At 40.3% G+C, this 7,433-nt stretch overlaps 1 pseudogene; it reads right to left on the reverse strand.

Moving 5' to 3' along the window:
• Nucleotides 1-650: 650 nt before the first annotated feature.
• On the reverse strand, nucleotides 651-716 carry LOC116890437 (annotated as a pseudogene).
• Nucleotides 717-7,433: the final 6,717 nt, after the last annotated feature.

Genomic DNA, 7,433 nt, shown 5'->3' on the forward strand with positions numbered 1-7,433 from the left:
GACCCTGCCCTCTACCTGGAAGTAAGTAAAAGGTCACATTTCTTGAGCCTGCTCTCCCAGGGACTAGATAAAAGGACTTAAGATAAGGCCCTTAGATATTTGATTCCCGACCTAGTAAAGATAACAGAAAGCTTCCTCCAGGAACTAGCTGACCATAAAGTTAGATTAAAATCTTAGAGAACAACCAGGAAGCTTCTAGGAACTAGCAGACCATAAAGTTAAGCAATCTTGAGACAAGAAGCTTCTCCTTGTGATTTTCCAATGACGCCATCCCTGCCCCCTTGGGTTGTGGCTTCTTCCTTTAAATACCCTTTCTCCCAGCCTCTCGGGGTCAAACTCCACTGCCCCTGCGTAGGATATGAGTCTCGACCCCAGTGCACTGGTTCCTATCAATAAACCTCATGTGATTACAGCAAGGACAGTCTTGTGTGAGTTCTTGGGGGGTTGCGTCATCCCGAGACTTGAGTGAGAGTCTCCCCACTCTGGGGGTCTTTCAGCTCTCCAGAAATCTTTGTAGATAGCTCTAGGCTCTGTAGTCTGCTCAAGACAGCTCTCTCCCGCTAGGGAAAAAAAATATTCTAAGAGTTCTTTGGATGAAATAGTTTTTCATGTGTTTTCTGACCAAAGTCAGAAAAGCTTCTAGAAAGATTTTTAGATTTTTCCAACCAGAGTCAGAAATCCTGCTAGAAAAACCACTAAAAGAGCTGTATTCATTCTCCAAACAGTTCTCCTGGGTAGCTCTCTTTTGCAAACCAAAGCCCAGTCCTTTATTTACATATCAATTCAATCATTCACACAGGTTCCTGTTTTATTATCCTATGAATCAGTACTATACCACCTTAGCCCCTTGATTCTTAGAAGATAGCAAGTACATTTTTATATAAAAAAAAAAAATTAGCAATGAATTCAGAGATCTGCCTGCCTGCCTTTGTAAGCACAGAAAATAAGCTAGCTGGGTAGGATCTAACTGAGATTTCCGTTCCCACCATACCTGAGCCTAAATTCATTCTGTCCCAAGCTGACCTTGAACTCAGGAATCTCCCTGCCTTTGTAAACACAAACAATAAACTTAGCTGGGTGGCATCTTGCCCCAAGATCACTAGTCCCCTAATCTTTTCACCTCCTTTTTTTTTTTTTTCTTTATTAACTTCAGTATTTCTTATTTACATTTCAATTGTTATTCCCTTTCCCCCTGGTTTCCGGGCCAACATCCCCCTAGCTCCTCCTCCTCCCCTTCTATATGGGTGTTCCCCTCCCCACACCTCCTTCTTTAGTATTTTTCTGACCAGCTAACTCATACTGAAGCTGCCTCTGTTTTTTTAGATCTATGAAGGACCTTATGTAATTCATATTTCATAATTATATTTTGCATAGTTGAAATTATACTTTCTTGAACTCAAGTTTTCAAGGTTCTTTCTTACAACCTTAAGGGCTGTCCTGAAGGTTACATCATTTACTATTTTGCTAAGGCCATTAAACACACCCTCCCCTCTGAGACTCATGTTATCTCTGATTATCAGGAAGTCATTAACCTTGGCAAAGAGGACATCCCCCCTCCACTGGAGGAATATAAAATAAAATATACAAACAAACATTATACCTAGCAACCACCAACACTCATGGAGGCCCCTTCCCTGATAGTTCTGTTCCATGGGTGAGAACTATGTCACTACATCCCTTCCACATGGGTATGCAGGACTCAGCACTGGCTTAGACAAACAAAGGATACTGTCAGAATTAAATATAAGTAGCAATATGAACTCTGAACACAATATCTGCTACATAGTGGCCATGTGCTTTAAGCCAACATTATTATTTAACAGCTATTTTTAAATATCTACCAGGTATTAGTGAAGTCATCTAGTAGAAAGTCATAAGGATAACTTGGACAGGATTGCCTTTGTCTTTTCCTTGACTCACAGATAGTTAGGTAACAAAAATAAATGTAATGGTAATATTTTTATATTATTATTCTCCTCAAACAATTGACAGAACAAATATATTTGTGTCTATTGATGTGGTTGGTGGTCATTATAAATATAAACCCTTCAGAGAAAATCCTGACATTGTTCCTCTTGACTTAAGCGGAATCTGTACTCTGTTAATGATTGGGTGGTTTTTTGTTTGTTTGTTTGTTTGTTTGTTTTGGGGGGCGTTGTTTGTATGCTTGTTTGCTATCTGCATATATTTTTATCCTTTCTCCCCTTTTACTCATGGTCTCAGAATCACAAGTAGATTTTGTTTTATTGTGCAGCATTAGTATCTCAGCTATGTTTTTAACAGGGGCAAGCAGTAGTCAAATCAAGACTGGTCATACGTGGGAGACTGACGCCCTTCTATTCTACCTAGTCATTGAAAGGAGCATGAAGTAATTAATGCTTTGACTGTTGAACTCGTCACCTTTCAACAATACTCATTTGACAGCTCCTAACTTTTATTATCTCTGTTGTTTATTGCCGATCTCATCCAGGTGAAGAGTGGGGTACAGAAAGAAGTCTCAAAGCCTTCTTAATGCTACACAGCAGACATGGCAAAGCTATGACTTAAATATTGTTCTACAACTCCAATATCAGTACTTTTCTCTTTCTAGCACTTCAGCTGTATCAGTATTCTGTTGATGATAGCTCTTTTTGCTATCTTCATATTTTTCTCTTTCTTTCCTTATACCCATGGTTTAAGAATCACAAGTAGATTTTGTTTCATTGTGTACTTGGGTACTAGTTATTTTCTCAAGACTTTATGCTGAGCACTAAAAGGTATGTTTGTCATCATACCTAGTGAGTTGACATAAGAACAGAGGTGAGCACAGGCTTTAACAACATAACTTTGAGGTATGAGGTCCTCAGATTAGTCATCCTTTCTGAACTTGCTTTTATTCAGCCCTAACAAGGGAAGGATAATAAGATTTTTATGAAAATAAGACTCAATGTTCACAAAGTGTCTCAAATATAATAAGACATCCAGTAAATGGAAATAGCTGTAATTACCATAATGATCACATTTGACCATATCAGAATTTAGAACAGAATGTCCCCCACAAGGTTCATGTATCTACATATGTGGTCCCCATTTGGTGGTGCTTTATGGGCAGGTTTAAGAGTTATAGACTTGTTGGAAGTAGTATGCCATTGGAGGTTGTATAATGGGTTTAAAAACCCATGGCAGTTGCAGTTGCTTTCTTTCTGTTTGTGCTTTCTTTTAATGATGTAAGCTCTCAATTTCCTGACTCAGCTTCCATCCTTCCACTCTACCATCATGGACTCTCATTTCTCTGGAACAGTAAGAACAAGTAAATTCTTTCTTCTATAACTTGCTTTGCCTGTGGTGTTTTATCATAGCAAGAGGAAAGTAACTAATACAGTTGTGCAGAGAGTTGGTACTTTTCCAGAAAATCTCTTTAAAAAACCAAAGGAATGTGGAAACATTTTGAAGAGAAAGGGAGGTGGGAAAGAGAGAAGAAAGTGTACACACACACACACACACACACAAAACCATCAACTAAGATCTGAAACATTTACTTACTTATTGCATAACAACTTATATCCCGACAACTCAATATAAAACATCTAAATTTGTTTCTCAAAAGTTAAAATGACTAGTTTGTTGTAATTTACCAGATAGTGTAAAACAGGTCTACAAGATCCCAAACCCAACAAATAGGCACATCCCATATCCGTGGCAATCAGGTGAATATTCACAGGTATTAGAATGGATTGTCTCTATTTTTAAAATAGCATAAGATATACTGGTCAAGTAGATTCCATTGAGACCTCAAAAGAACAAATAGATGAGAAGCTGATTCTGCCCCAGTTACTGGCTCTCACTAGCTGGGTCCACTAGCACTATCCTGTTCTCAGTCACTCCGCTTTAGAAACGTAACAGCCAAGTCTCCATGATTTCTAAAGTTCTTTTCAGCTCAAACATTTAATGATGATTCTTCTCCCCTCCCCCAGAGAACTCTGCTGGCAATACAGAGCAAAGACAGAGCACATATGTAAGAGTCACTCTGTTTATATTAAATTCCACATTCCTGCAGGGCTATGTAATGTCTGCTGCCCTTCAGTCGACTCTACACACCAGTGTTTGTTTACCGTCACCGGGCCATGAAAGGCTATTTTTAAACCTGGCTTTTCATGTAAGAAGGTTAAAACTCAAACTGAATTTGATTTGTTGAAGAACTCAAATCCACAGGATTATAGCAGGAAGAAAGAGAAATGTTAAGTCACTTTAATTACACTTTGACTCTTCTCTCCCAACTCCCACCCCCATAATTCTCCTAACAAAGATACCATTGGTTAAGCTGACTGTATCCAGGGCAGAAAAGCCTTCACATTGGCTGCTGATAACCAAGGATCCTTGGGTTGTTTACTTTACATTTTCTTTGGAAACAACAGGAAAACTCTTTCAGAAAGCAGCTGACTGGGAAGGCAGTAAATCCAGAGATTTGCACAGCTGGCTAGAGTGAAGCATCCAGAAGTTTTATTCAGCTGAGATTTTATGTCATGCTCTCCTTTAGCAAATACAGACCTTGAAGTCACACACATGTCAATCCCCAACTTACTAGTAACATGACAGAAAGCCTGGGTCGCTGTGACTAACATGGATTTTTTTTTCTTTACATTTGCTTTCACATGGAATCCATCTGTGGACTCCAGCCGACAACACCAGTTCCCAGAGAGATGGGATTGGTTGGCCATCTCTCGTGGTTCTCCCGCTATTGCGAGTGCCTGGGAAAATGTTTCACTCATAATAGTTTACATATTGCATAGCTCACAGAGGCGTCCAGTCCTAGAGCATTTACTACATAGAGATTTCAACAAGCATGGTAGAGGGTACTGCACTATGTTAGGCAAGACTACTGATGAAAGTGGAGTCTATTTGAGATGATAAAAACACTCTAGAAGTGACCATACAACTGTAAATATAATAAAACTATTTGGTTGTGTTCTTTAAGTGTTTGTCCTAGTAAGTTAATCACCTCTCTGCATGGCTATTTTTTTAATAACCTTCTTTACCACCCCAAGTTTAACACGGTGATAAATACCCATAGTTAAACTAGAAATGGACATTCGTGATTTGAGTAAGTGGTGAAAAGCTGGTAACTGAATGAATGGGAGAAAGTGGTGATGAAGAAGGAATACCATGTCCCATTCAGGAAAGAAATGGTTACACTGTTGTCTTCTACTTAATTCATAACTTTCCTCCCCCTGTATTCTCAAGTCAGCCTAGTACAGAAGATGGATATATGGACAGCCAACAAGTCACAAACCTGAGTCTTTCCCTAACATCCTGGCTCATTCTGCACTATCTCAAGGCAAATGCTCAAGGGAAAAACTTGACCTTCAACATAGCTTCAAAAAGTTTCACCTCTGCTAAAAATTCCCAGACCCTGGCTATCTGGTGAACACGTTGTGCACACCTCACATGCTTGCTACCAGAATATCTTAAAATAACAATGCATGTTCTAAAAACTTCTTACCTTCTAGTGTTCACCAGATACTGGACTGTGAAAAGGTTGAGAGGACAAAGCTCAAGACTAAGATAAGCTGCAGTACGCCATGTGCACTATAAATATTGGCCAAGGTAGTTATCCTAACAACCATTTAAAGGGAAAGCTAATGTTATCATTTGATGAGAAAACTGAAAGAGAATAGTCAAGGAAGTTGTGTAGGCAGTGAAAGATGCAACAGTGAGGTTGCTCATTCCAAAGCCAACGCTGTTAGCCCCACTCTGAATAGTGTGATTTTCTCTGGGAAGCATTAATCATTGAATAAATTATGGTTGGGATCATGGCTGTATACAGGAACTGTGCTAGATAAAAGAATTTTTCATGTTCCCAGACCTACCTACCTACATATATTCAAATATAAAAGTGTCATCTTTTTTTTAACTTGGGGAGGAAAAAGTTTATTTCACCACACCATTCTACATCATTCATTGTCCATTATGGAAGTTGAAACAGAAACTCAAGGCAAGAACCTAGAGGCAGGAACTGAAGCAGAAGTCATGTAGGAAAGCGGATTGCTGACTTTCTCTTAATGACGTCCTTAGCCTGTTGGCTTATAAATCCCAGTACCACCTGCCCAGGGTTGGTAGCAGTCACATGGGCTCAGTCTTCCCACATAAGTCACTGATTATGAAAATACCCCACAGATTGCAGAGTGGTACAACCATTCTGGAAATCAGTCTGGAGGTTCCTCGGAAAATTGGACATTGAACTGCCTGAGGATCCAGCCAAACCACTCCTGGGCATATACCCAAAAGATGCCCCAACATATAAAAAAGACACGTGCTCCACTATGTTCACAGCAGCCTTGTTTATAATAGCCAGAAGCTGGGAAGAACCCAGATGCCCTTCAACAGAGGAATGGATACAGAAAATGTGGTACATCTACACAATGGAATATTACTCAGCTATCAAAAACTATGACTTTATGAAATTCGTAGGCAAATGGTTGGAACTGGAAAATAGCATCCTGAGTGAGGTAACCCAATCACAGAAAGACATACATGGTATGCACTCATTGATAAGTGGCTATTAGCCCAAATGCTTGAATTACTCTAGATGCCTAGAACAAATGAAACTCAAGACAGATGATCAAAATGTGAATGCTTCACGCCTTCTTTAAAAGGGGAACAAGAATACCCCTTGGCAGGGAATAGAGAGGCAAAAGATTAAAACAGACACAGAAGGAACACCCATTCAGAGCCTGCCCACATGTGGCCCATACATACACAGCCATCCAATTAGACAAGATGGATGAAGCAAAGAAGTGCAGGCCGACAGGAGCCGGATGTAGATCTCTCCTGAGAGACACAGCCAGAATACAGCAAATACAGAGGCTAATGCCAGCAGCAAACCACTGAACTGAGAACAGGACCCCCGTTGAAGGAATCAGAGAAAGAACTGGAAGAGCTTGAAGGGGCTTGAGACCCCATATGAACAACAATGCCAAGCAACCATAGGCTTATGTTCCTAAGATTTTTTTTTATTATTGGATATATTTCTTTATTTACATTTCAAATGTTATTCCCTTTCCTGGTTTCCTGTCCATAAGCCCCCTATTCCCTTCCCCTCCCCCATAAGGGTGTTCCCCCTGACATCCACCCTCCCTTACCACCTCCCCTGACATTCCCTTGCACTGGGGGTCCAACCCTGGCAGAACCAAGGGCTTCCCCTTCCACTGGTGCCCCAACAAGACTATTCTCTGCTACATATGGAGCCATGGGTCAGTCCATGTATAGTCTTTGGGTAGTGGTTTAGTCCCTGGAAGCTCTGGTTGGTTGGCATTGTTGTTCTTATGGGGCTTCAAGCCCCTTCAGCTCCCTCAATTGCTCCTCCAATTCCCCCAAAGGGGGTCTCATTCTCAGTTCAGTAGTTTGCCACTAGCATTAACCTCTGTATTTGACATGTTCTGGCTGTGTCTCTCAGG

Source organism: Rattus rattus, chromosome 1 (genome assembly GCF_011064425.1).
Source record: "Rattus rattus isolate New Zealand chromosome 1, Rrattus_CSIRO_v1, whole genome shotgun sequence".
Taxonomy (NCBI): domain Eukaryota; kingdom Metazoa; phylum Chordata; class Mammalia; order Rodentia; family Muridae; genus Rattus; species Rattus rattus.